This window comes from Mixophyes fleayi, chromosome 6, assembly GCF_038048845.1.
Source record: "Mixophyes fleayi isolate aMixFle1 chromosome 6, aMixFle1.hap1, whole genome shotgun sequence".
Classification (NCBI taxonomy): Eukaryota; Metazoa; Chordata; class Amphibia; order Anura; family Limnodynastidae; genus Mixophyes; species Mixophyes fleayi.
This window is the reverse complement of record NC_134407.1, coordinates 58,061,600-58,073,671: the sequence shown is the minus strand read 5'-3', so window position 1 is coordinate 58,073,671 and position 12,072 is coordinate 58,061,600.

Genomic DNA, 12,072 nt, shown 5'->3' with positions numbered 1-12,072 from the left:
CAGAAGAGACCTCGGGGTAAATGTATGAAGCTCCGGGTTCTTCAACACCCGCGAGTTCGGCGTCTTCAGCGCTTAAATTTAAAGCGGCGCTGCCTTGTAAAGGGAAGCTTTAAATTTAAGCGCTGAAGACGCCGAACTCGTGGGTGTTGAAGAACCCGGAGCTTCATACATTTACCCACTGGTGCATATGCAGTGAAGCGCCAAACCAGGTAACAATTTTCAAAAACTAGAAAAGAAACCATAATCTATTATTGGGTGAATGTGCTTAACAACAAGTGAAAAATACTGTCTTGCTCAATTTTTGCAAATAATAATATTATACTTGTAAAATGTGCTTAGTGATGTTATCAGTCCTGCTGTTATACAGGGCACAGAACTCCAAGGTGACTGCTAATATTCTTATCATTTACACTAGGCTGTCTGGTCCTTCTAATATGAATATGGTAATGATGACATCATAACCATTTGTTCAGCTAATCATTTATAATTACCGTATATAATTCATATGTGATATAATTTGGTTTATTAAAAATATTGTATATGTAGAAACTGCTCTATATGCTCCAGTAAATTATATTTGAGATTTTGTTTGTGTACACCTCCTACTCTCCCACAATGTCTGGGAAACGATCAAGGCACACTTCCGCATCACGACTATATGATGAAATTCACTGCAAAAAAAAAGTATGCCATTATGCATGTGTATAATGAGAAATAACATACCCTGTACTGTATATTATTGCATAAATTGCACAAAGGTGTATATTAGTCAATTAAGAGCTAATGTCTTGTATTAAAGTCCTTGGTGAACAGCTCTGAGTTTTTATGACACATTTTGCCTTCTTGTATGCTCTAGTGAAATTAATCATGTTGGGATGTGTAGTGATGTACTGTTTGTATTAGACTACACACATGTAAGAGATATGTGAACCTTAAAAATAGGATAGGCTCTTGATATGTCAAACCTCATTCCTTCCAAGAGGAGTCTCACCGACCCCTTTATGTGTAAACACTAAGGACCTGATGTGTACTGGAATGGAAAGATGCCCTATTTGTTTATAAGTATTTCCACACTCGCTTTCCACATCTGTATTTTGAGTTGCATGTATTGTAACATACATGCAACCGCCTAAATGTATCCAGAGCAGTGGTGCAACAATCATCAACATCAACTCCAAAACTTGCATCTGGTTTATTTAGTGCAAAATTTACATCTCATAGTTAATGTATTGCAAAATAATAAGCATCTCAAAGGGATGAGTTTAACTTGCATCGGCACGTCCTTGCACTTTATCTCCCCTGACCTGCTTCTCCAGATGCAAGAAGCTGCAATTAGAAGATGCGTGCAACTCTATACACGTACTCGAGTTGTACGCATGCGCAAATGCGACTATTTTGCACAAAGGCACAGTTTTATGTCACACAAATACTTACATTTAATGTGCTTGGTGAACACTAGATGTCACTCTCCTCCCACTGTAAGGAGTACACTGAGTTGCAAATGTTGTTAATTTCACATTGATGAGGTTCCAATTGAAAGCATCACCAGATTATTGTTAGACCAGTGTCAGAAACTGCAAAAAAAACTTTTTATTTTATGTTTTATAAACCATCATGTGTAATCCACTGTTATTGAAGATACAAATGAATAAGTCACACTCCACCCATTTATGCTGCCAACTCTGCCAAAATAAAGCCACACTCCACTCTCTGTGCTGCTAGTGGTCACTGAAATAATGACTAATAATTTTGCACACAAAAGCATACAAAAATAGAGTGGACAAGCAATATAGTTCTTTCCATTAAGGTCTGAGAAGCACTAGGGTGATAAAAACATCCGAAGCACAGTGTTTAGCTTTGCTGCCTCACAGCACTGAGGTATGTGTCTCTGATGTATGGGCATGTTGTAGACTATTTGAGCAATGTCACCTGACAGCTAAAGAAAATTCAACAATAAACATTACTGCAGGCAAGAAAATTCCCATTGAATTAATAAAGCAATGTGGGGGTTGTTTGTACTTAATTACATTTTACATATGGAAAATGCGACTTTCGCATTTATTTCTTAACACTCTTGTGTTTATGACACTTCATTACATAATATAGTGTATGAATCGAGCAATGAGACTTTATAACTAACTATAGCTGGGCTTAGGTATGCGCTTTAGTACGCCTGACATAGAAATACTTGGGACACACCTACTTTTCAATCATTGTTCCATGTGTATTTAAGGGGGGAATTCAATTGCTGTCGATGTGCTGCTGGACATCACTGCAATGTCTGGCTGCGTACATTCCCAGCTAATATGGTACAGAATCTAAGTTCAGTTGCTCGTGAGAGAATGACCAGAGATTTGAGAGAAAACTGCTGTTCCAGAGACACATAGCGACACCTCGCGCCAAATTGAATTCCCCCCTTAGATTCAGGGTCCTCATCTTACAGTGATACTTATTATGACTTCAATATGTACAACATAACATACATTATTGTAAATTAATTGTAACGCATAAAGGGGGGTATTCAATTGTTGCTCCGGGCGTCGCCGGAACGAGCGCGTTAAAACTATTACCGTTTATACGGTAATTACTCGCTCAATTTCAGCTCGCAGCTCCCTGAGCAGCGAGCTGAAATTGAGCGAGTAAATTACCGGATGAACGGTAATTACGCGCAATATTATTGTATAAACGGTAATAGTTTTAACGCGCTCGTTTCGGCGGCGCACGGAGCAAAAATTGAATACCCCCCAAAGAGTTTAAATCTGAGGAACATTTTAAACAGTCACTGTTACTGGAGGCCTGGTATAAAGATACATGGTGATGATGTCAAGTTGAGACCGTCTATTCAAATACTTATTTGTAATATCCATGTGGACCACTGCAGAAAAGATGATTCCAATTGAATTTATAAAGCGGTAAATGAGGGATATGGGGGTGTTTGCATATAATTACAGTTTATATGGAAAATGCGACTTTTGCATTTATTAATAGCAATCATTACATGATATTGTGTACAAAGAGAGTAATGTGAATTTTGCATTTATAACTAACAGTATAGTTGGGCTTAAGTCATTAGTGTGCCCGATATAGAAATATTGCTGTGTTTTGAGTTAGACATATATTACGATAATACGTGGGATTCAAAATACATTTTCGGCCATTTTTTTCCATGTACATTAATCCAACTCTAAATCAGGCCCATATTCTCCAAAGTTGGAAACAAGTCCATTAGTGTTGGTTAGTTTAGTATTGTTTGCCTATGTTACTTAAATAGTCCTGACCTAAAGAGAATGAAGGCAGATGGCAGGAATAATCAGAACAGATGAGGTAAAGCTGTCAATAAAATCAGTCATAGCTAGATAAAATTCATTGTATATATCTTTAAATAACCCATAAACAGGAGTCCTCCTTTCGTCATGTTCGGCTACATTGAGCTGGTAATGTTCTATGAGTAGCAGGTGCAGGTAAGGAACTCCTCTACTATCCTTTTTATGACACGACCAGCCAGTCAGGACTGAATGCTTCCTTAAAAGTTTTAAATTAGAGGGCAGCAGTTGTGTACAGATGGGCCTGCAGTTATCAAATAAACAAAGATGATAGTGAGGAATTCTTTGAAAAATGTCACTTTAACACAGAACACAGACTATTAGCTGTATATTCTGTTAAATGAATTAAGGTAGCTGACCTGATTTTGTATTATCACTTTCCTTCCTTGATCTTGCTTACTCTTAATCCTCTTGTCTCTGTCACTGCCCTTAGGCTTTTGCCTGCCTCTGACAACCTCTCATCCTATAAACGTGGGTAGTAATAAACAGAAGAAAATACACAAACACTGCAAGACCTGGTAACGTCTTATTTTGTGTTACAGCCAGGCTTCCCCAGCAGGTGTCACTGTGGTGTTCTCTAATGTTCTGGGCATCACCTGGGGGGTAAATGTATGAAGCTGCGATTTTGTGTTTTTCAGCTATTTTTCTTAGGCGAATTTGAACCCGCCGATTTATGAAAGTGCGAGTTGATAGTAAATTGTCAGTAAAGGGATGTAACCAAAATCAACACGCTGCAAATCACCATCCCAATGTTTTGGCATTCAAAAAAATACAAGTCGTCAAAAGTATGAAGCTGAATTTTGAAAATCGCCAGAAAAAAAGAGGTTGTTCTGATAGGCGAGATGGCTCAAAACACTGGCGATGTGTGAGCTGTCCGGCCATTGTTAACATATCAGGAGGCACAATACAAGTATGAATTATGAGGGTAATCATTATTTCTAGATTAGAGGGCCAAGAAATATTATTAATTATCTTACAGTGGCAAAATTAATTTATTAATAACTTAGTGAGCCAAATTTTCTGTATAGTTATTTGTATGGGGAAAAATGTTTATTTTATTAAATTATTGAGGCATACAATTTGAGTTCCAATGGGGCAATACTCATTTTTTTCTGATGTGGCAACACTTAATATTTCCTGATGGGGACACCATTTAAAGGGCATACTTGTTGCACTACAAGTGGCAGCATGCACATGGCACAAGTGTGATGTGAGTGGGACTGGGATCATCGATGGCGCAATTTGTTGCAAGTTGCGTAATTTTGGCCCCGTCCCTGTGATGAATTTAAGCGATTGTTAAATAGTGTCACAGTGTGTAGGGCCTCAATGAGATTTGCAGCATCGTGCTTCTCTCCTCACTTGCACCTCGCCTTCTTTCTGAGATTTCCCGAGAAATATAAAGTTGGAGTATTGCGTACAGCCAGACAACAAGAGCATGCAGCCGGAGCAGTCAAACTTTACCACCCAGTGGTAAAAAGGTTGTTTTTGTGTTTACATTTATTAACTTCGTTTTATCACTCTTTATAAAGGCCACATTTTTTGCAACTTAGTACAAGCAGAGATACGAGTTTAATATATCCGTGTTTGTGTGGGTTTCCTCGGGGTGCTCTAGTTTCCTCCCACACTCCAAAAACATACTAGTTGGTTAAATGGCTGCTATCAAAATTGTCCCTAGTCTCTGTCTGTCTGTGTGTGTGTGTGTGTGTGTATGTATGTGTGGGTATTTAGACTGTAAGCTCCAATGGGGCAGGGACTGATGTGAATGAGTTCTCTGTACAGCGCTGCGGAATCAGTGGCGCTATATAAATAAAGGTGATGATGATGATGAAGTACTGGTTTGTCAGAGCATGCTTAAACCCAGATTCAAATTGAAACGTATCTTGAGATATGCTTGGATCTGAATACAGCCAGAAATATGCAATAAGTTCTGTGCTCTTTTTTAAAATGCAGCAGACATGTAAGATACGTTTTGGACTCAGGTTCCCAGTCCCTGGAGCTCACCAGTTTTTAAAAGCTGTTCTTGACTAAACTCTACATACCAAAAACACCTCACAAGAGCTGCCATTGTGGAGATGTTCTGACCCACTTGTCTAACCATTACAATTTGGTCCTTGTGAAAGTCGCTGAGATCCTTACGCTTGGCCATTTTTCCTGCTTCCAACACATCAACTTTAAGAACTGACTGATCACATACTTTCCAATATATTCCACCCTTTGCCAGTTGCCAATGTAACAAGATAATCAATGTTATTCACGTCAAACATAGGGAGAACATACAAACTACACACAGATGAGGCCATAGTCAGGAATTGAACTCATGATCCCAGTGCTGTGAGGCAGAAGTGCTAGCCACTAAGCCAACGTTCTGCCCACACTTTCTGTATGAAGACAGACTGAGCAGATTGTACTATACACACATGCGTAAGTACAATAACGGCTCACATCAAAACGCACAAAAAATTGTAACATAAAAGAACAACTCAACAATATGATTATTTATAGAAATATTTTTTTCAATTTTTGTTATACATTTTTTTTCTATTAAATAAATATGATTTAAATACATACTGTACATACAATTTAATTTTATAGTCTTAGTTGCATAGAGTTGTTTTGGCACACATACGTGTACTATTTAATTCAAAGGCTGTGACGTGTCAGTTATCACTATCAGTCGGCCTTTACACCTGTCCTGTAGTGCGTACAAATGATATGACTGAAAACAAGTGTACTTGTGAGAAGCACAGGAATTGGCCGCATGGGCATTGGAACGCCCTTACTGTATATGGTGTATGTTTGTCTGCCCCTTCTCTACCCCATTCCACCTCTCAAGACATCAGTAGTTGGAAATCTAATTTTTGTTTCTGACATGAATACATGCAATTGCATTCAGTTTCGGATTGGCCCGCCGGGGATCCAGGGTATATTCCGGTGGGCCTCGAGGCCTGATGGCGCTGCCCTCTTCGTTGGTGGGAGTAGCAGGGTGCTTTTTTTTTCTTAATTTTTTTTTAAAAAAACAAAAACAAAACACCTCATTGCCGCCGGCACCCCTCCTTCCTCCTCTCTGCTCCGTTTGCACTGAATGTCAGGGGGTGACGTCATAAAAAAGCAGAATGGCACAGTGTGATGAAGGGGGGGGGGTAAGCAGCATGGTACAGTGTGATAAAGGGGGGGGAGCAGCAGGGCACAGTGCGATAAGGGGGGAAGCAGCATGGTACAGTGTGATGAAGGGGGGAGCAGCATGGTACAGTGTGATGAAGAGGGAAGCAGCATGGCACAGTGTGATGAAGGGGGGAAGAGCAGAATGGCACAGTGTGATGAAGGGGGGAAGAGCAGAATGGCACAGTGTGATGAAGGGGGAAAAGCAGAATGGCACAGTGTGATGAAGGGGGGAAAAGCAGATTGGCACAGTTTGATGAAGGGGGGGGGGGTAAATAGCATGGTACAGTGTAATTAAGGGGACCTGGAGAAGGGGGGGAGCAAAAGCAGCATGGCACAGTGTGATGAAGGGGGGGAGCAGCATGACACAGTGTAATGAAGGGGACCTGGAGAAGGGGGGAGCAAAAGCAGCATGGCACAGTGTGATGAAGGGGGGCCAGGAAAAAGGGGGAGCAAAAGCGGCATGGCACAGTGTGATGAATGGGGTCCAGGAGAAGGGGGGAAGCAAAAGCAGCAGAGCACAGTGTGATGAAGGGGGGGGGGCAGCAAGGAGGGTGCAGTGTGATCATAAAGGGGCACAGTGTGGTGATGATGAAGGGGCACAGTAATGTATGTGTGATGGCACAGGGGCTTGTGGCAATTTAATGTGTGTGATGGCACAGGGGGCTTGTGGCAATGTAGTGTGTGTGTGTGTGTGATGGCACATCGGTCTTGTGGCAATGTAGTGTGTGTGATGGCACAGGGGGCTTGTGGCAATGTAGTGTGTGTGATGGCACATGGGGCTTGTGGCAATGTAATGTGTGGTGTGCGTGTGATGGCACAGGGGCTTGTGGCAATGTAGTGTGTGTATGATGGCACATCGATCTTGTGGCAATGTAGTGTGTATGTGTGTGATGTCACAGGGGGCTTGTGGCAATGTAGTGTGTGTGATGGCACAGGGGGCTTGTGGCAATGTAGTGTGTGAATATGAATTATTTAATGGCAGCTATGGTTGCGGGAAATAGGCATGTTTGGAGGGAGGGAAATAGATTTATTTATTAAATGGGAATACTATTATTTTAAAGTTGGGGCTGCAGAAAGGCTTCATTATTAATCATGAGTGCTATTTATTTAACGCCAAGGCTGGTTAGCATTTTCTAAATGTACCCATTTTTTTTCCAAATAGAGCCCCCAACATTCCAGGATCCAGACAAGCTGTAACTAAAGAAATCAGCCACAGGTGGTTAAATTGACAAGAACAAGTAGGACAGTCTGTCAAATGCTCTGATTCTAGTGGGACAATCCTGATTTTTGGTGACTGTTCTGCCCAATCTAAGGGGCAGGCCAAGACTGTGTCCCCTTTATATACACACTGCATTCTTTATATACTACACTATGATGCTAGCTGTCCTTCCTGGGCTTGCCACACCCCCTCTAGTAGTTTGGTAACGCCTCTCTAGTGGTTGAACACAACCCCTTTAGTGGGCCTCTACAATTGCATTCCCCCTTTGGGCCCTTCATGCCCTAGTGAGACACTGATTGCATTGATTGGCATGATGTCTGTTTCTGAGCATGTGCAGAGCTATTTCATGCAAGATATACAACCCAAATGGTCGTACGTCCAAACGAGCCATCTTCACAGGCCCTAGATTAGCAATGTTTGATTTGTTTAGCTTCCCCGTAAAATATATTTATCCATTACCCCAAAACCTCAATCTTTCTTAGTTTTGTATTTGGGCTTTTTTGTATTTAAATGTTTATAATTGATGGGTATGGAATATTTCAAGCAACTCAGAATTATACCAGAGCCTTTTAGTAAATCTCCAAAGTGTTGACTATTTATGGTAGACATTTAGGTCTGGTGATTATTATTATCATAATTTTTTCCCTTTGTTATTATCCTTTATTTGTATAGTTCCAACATTTCCTGAAGTGCTGTACAGTGAGAGATTGAAATTAAAACATGGAGTTTAGGCTTCTCTGAAGAGGGGCATTTTCAGGGAATACAAGACATTTAAAGGGTAAGGTTTAGACAATTATCTCAGGTAGTGCATTCCAGAAAATGTCTGCTGCATGGGAAAAGTGCAGGAGGCTGGACTGAAAGGTGGTGATAAGGGAGGATGATAGGCATCAGTCATTGATAGATTGAAGTGAATAATGGGGTAGGTATGTAGAGATTAGTGAAGAGATGGGGCTTGTAGGAGGGATGCATGGTTAACCAATGCAAAGCCTGGTAAAGTTTTGCAGCATTCATTTGGCCAAATGCCCTGGTTTGATATTAATTTGTAGCTGGATGGTTTCATGAGTTACTGGCCGAGAAGACAAATGGGATCCATCTACAGTCTCTAAATTTACACAACCTTATTTACTCTTTGATTCAATACAGTTTTGTTGTGCAAAGGTGATATCTATGAAATTGCCACCAGCACCCGAGTCAAGCATTGTCAGACTGCCAATTGGAAGAGACCCAGAAGAAAGCGTTATTAGTAGAACAAAATGAGATTGTTGCGGCAGAGGATCTTCTTTTTCATGAGCAAAGGGATTTAGTGGTTACGAGATGGAATTGGATTAACTAGACTTCTTGGAGTCCATTTGATTAAAATCAGTCATAGCGATGGTTTGGCGAATCTTATTTGAGCAAGCGAATGCACAATATCCTTGAACATCATCATCAACATTTATTTATATAGTGCCAGCAAATTCCATAGCGCTTTACAATTGGGAACAAACATTTATAAGGCAATACTGGGTAATACATACAGACAGAGAGGTAAGAGGACCCTGCTCTGAAGCTTACAATCTATGGAACAATAGGAGTTTGAAACACAGGAGCATGTGCTACATCACATCATATTGCACATTGGACCAGCTAGAATGCAAAGGTAAAAAGTATTCAGGGGGCTGTGTGATCAGTCACACAGCAATGTTGGTCAGAGGCTTGTTGTCTTGTGCTAGCTGTGTAGATGGTGGTAATAGGGTAGCCTAGGGAGATTAAGATGCTGGTTGAGGAATATCATAAGCTTGCCTGAAGAGGTGGGTTTTCAGAGAATGAAGGTTTGAAGACTAGAGGAAAGTCTTATTGTGCGAGGGAGGGAATTCCACAAAGTGTGTGCAGCACAAAAAAAGGCCTGTAACCAGGAATGGGAGGATGTGATAAGAGTGGATGAAGAGAGATGCAGATCTTGTGCAGAACAGAGGTGTCGAGTCGGGAGATATTTTTGAGACAAGTGATGAAATGTATGTCGGTGCAATTTTGTTGACGGCCTTGTATGTTAGTTTAAGAATTTTATTGGATTCATTGAAATACAGGCAACCAATGTAGAGACTGGCAGAGTGGCTCAGCAGAGGAAGAACGGTTTGCAATCTAGCCGTTGCATGCAAAATAGATTGTATAGATTCAAGTCTGAATTTGGGAAGACCAGTAAGGAGGGAATTGCAATAGCCGATGTGGGAGATAATGAGTGCATGAATTAAGGTTTTTACAGTGTCTTGTGTTCCCCTGGAGTGGCGACCCTGGGGTGACAAAAAAATCACAGGTCAGACGAACCTTAAAACAGTTATACATGTGATTATGTTGGCACCATGCACATTATGACAACTTTCTCCATACGTACTGTTTCTATTCTTTGCCCCGGCCTTTTGGCTGGGCGTGAAATTTTTTATAATAGTCCAGCCATGAGGCTGGGGCCGTAACCACTCGGCACTTTTTTATTTTTCTATTTGTTATACCTTTTGCTCGTCACATTCACTTTTAAGTTTCACGGGTTTTTAGGGTACGGGTAGGCCCTTTTGGGCTCTGCTCCCTAAAGATTTAGGGTGGGCTGTGTGGCCCTTAAGTTCCGTCCCCTCTGAATCTCATCGTTTCCCACCCTTTCGGGGGTGGGACAGTTGTCGAGGCCTGTTTGAAGCCTCTGTGGATCCCAGGGGCTAAAGGGGCACCCCTAGCCTTGCGGCGAAGGGGGTCTGAAGACCCTTGCCACTTAAGGGTCCTTTTGGATCTGGGGGTTGGGGACTAGGGCCTTTCCTTTTTAGAGGAGGGCCATGTACCGCACCCTTGTGCACAATTATTAAGTTTTTCACTTATTTTTTTCAAGCATTAGGGCACGAAAGCACTGTTCCCGGGCTTTCAATAAAAAATTAGGATTGTCTAATGGAGGGGCCTTGAATGCTGTAGGTCTAATAAATTAATGCAAATTATTGCCCATTTCAAAAGCTCTTAATCTTTAATTTTTCTTCTCTGAAATGGACAGAGTGAAGCGGTCGGTTATGTACAAGGAGCTCCTCTAAGGTGGGAAAGGAATCCCGGATATCCCCACCATGCTGCGAGCATTCTTCGTTTGTAACTGCATCCACAGAACTCTCATTGAAAAGAACATTTGCTGTGCTGGGAAGTCCATGTCTTGCTTTTTCCTCCTGCCTCTTTGGAGGACCCTTGGTTGGTACAAGTGGGATAACTCCTTCCCTTACAACTGGAATACACATTGGTTTTGCCTGGATGTTGGACAATTTGTGAGGAAGCACCATCTGGAGGGACTTAACCAGACTTGTGGAAGCCAAAAAATGTCCACAAGCTCATAAGATCGAAAGACATTATGGAGTCTGTTCCAGGGCTCCCTGTTGCTACAGCAAAACATGTGTGGGAGAATGTGGCCTCTAAGAGGCTGACTAATAGACAAAATGACATTGCATGGATGGCTATCCAGGGGGTCTGCCTCTCAGGACATTCATGCACTCCTGCACAGGCACTGTTGGATGCCTTGAAACATGAACTTAAGGACAGTGTGCCCTGGACTTGCCTTTCATACTATTTGGTATTTTATGAATTATTTCCTGAGACCTACACTATTGTGGCAATCCAGGAGGCCTGGTCCATTATGAACTGTTTTAAGGATGCAATTTGGCTTTCCAGGAATCACGAAAATGGGAGAAGATGATCCTTCCAGGACTATCACAGGCTGATCCACAGCCTTCTAAGAGACTATAACACCATTGACAGTCCTGAGGAAGATGATTAATTTTTTGTCTCCCTCTTCTCCTTCTCCCCCTATCTGTATGTTATTCAATAAGGCCTTGGGCTTGTGTCTCCCCCTCCTTTACCCCCTTCAACCCATTCCCCCATCACTGTTTCACGTATTGTTGAATGTCATGCCTTAATTTATGCACCCTTCCATATATTTGTGTCTGTCTCAATAAAGCTTCAGGCTTGTGATCTCCCCACCCTTCCCCTCTCACCTACTGCCCCCTCATACCCATTGGTTGTTTGAATATGTTATGTCATTTACGTTTGCATGGTTAGTACAGTACTTGATGTATAGTGTAGGATGCCATATCTTGTACTTAATGCCTTGTATTGTATTAAAATATATGAAGGATTATGTTTCACGGTGTACTGCGATACATGTAATGTATCATGTGCTTTTTGTACCTTTATACAAGTAAAGATACTTTTTCAATCAAAACTTAGGATTGTCTAATGGAGGTCCCTTGAATGCTGTAGGTCTATTTAATTGATGCAAATTATTGCCCACTCCAAAAGCTCTTAATCTTTCATTTTTCCTCTCACTTAGTCTTTGAACAATCCGAATGCACAGTTGGATACATTTGTCCAGAT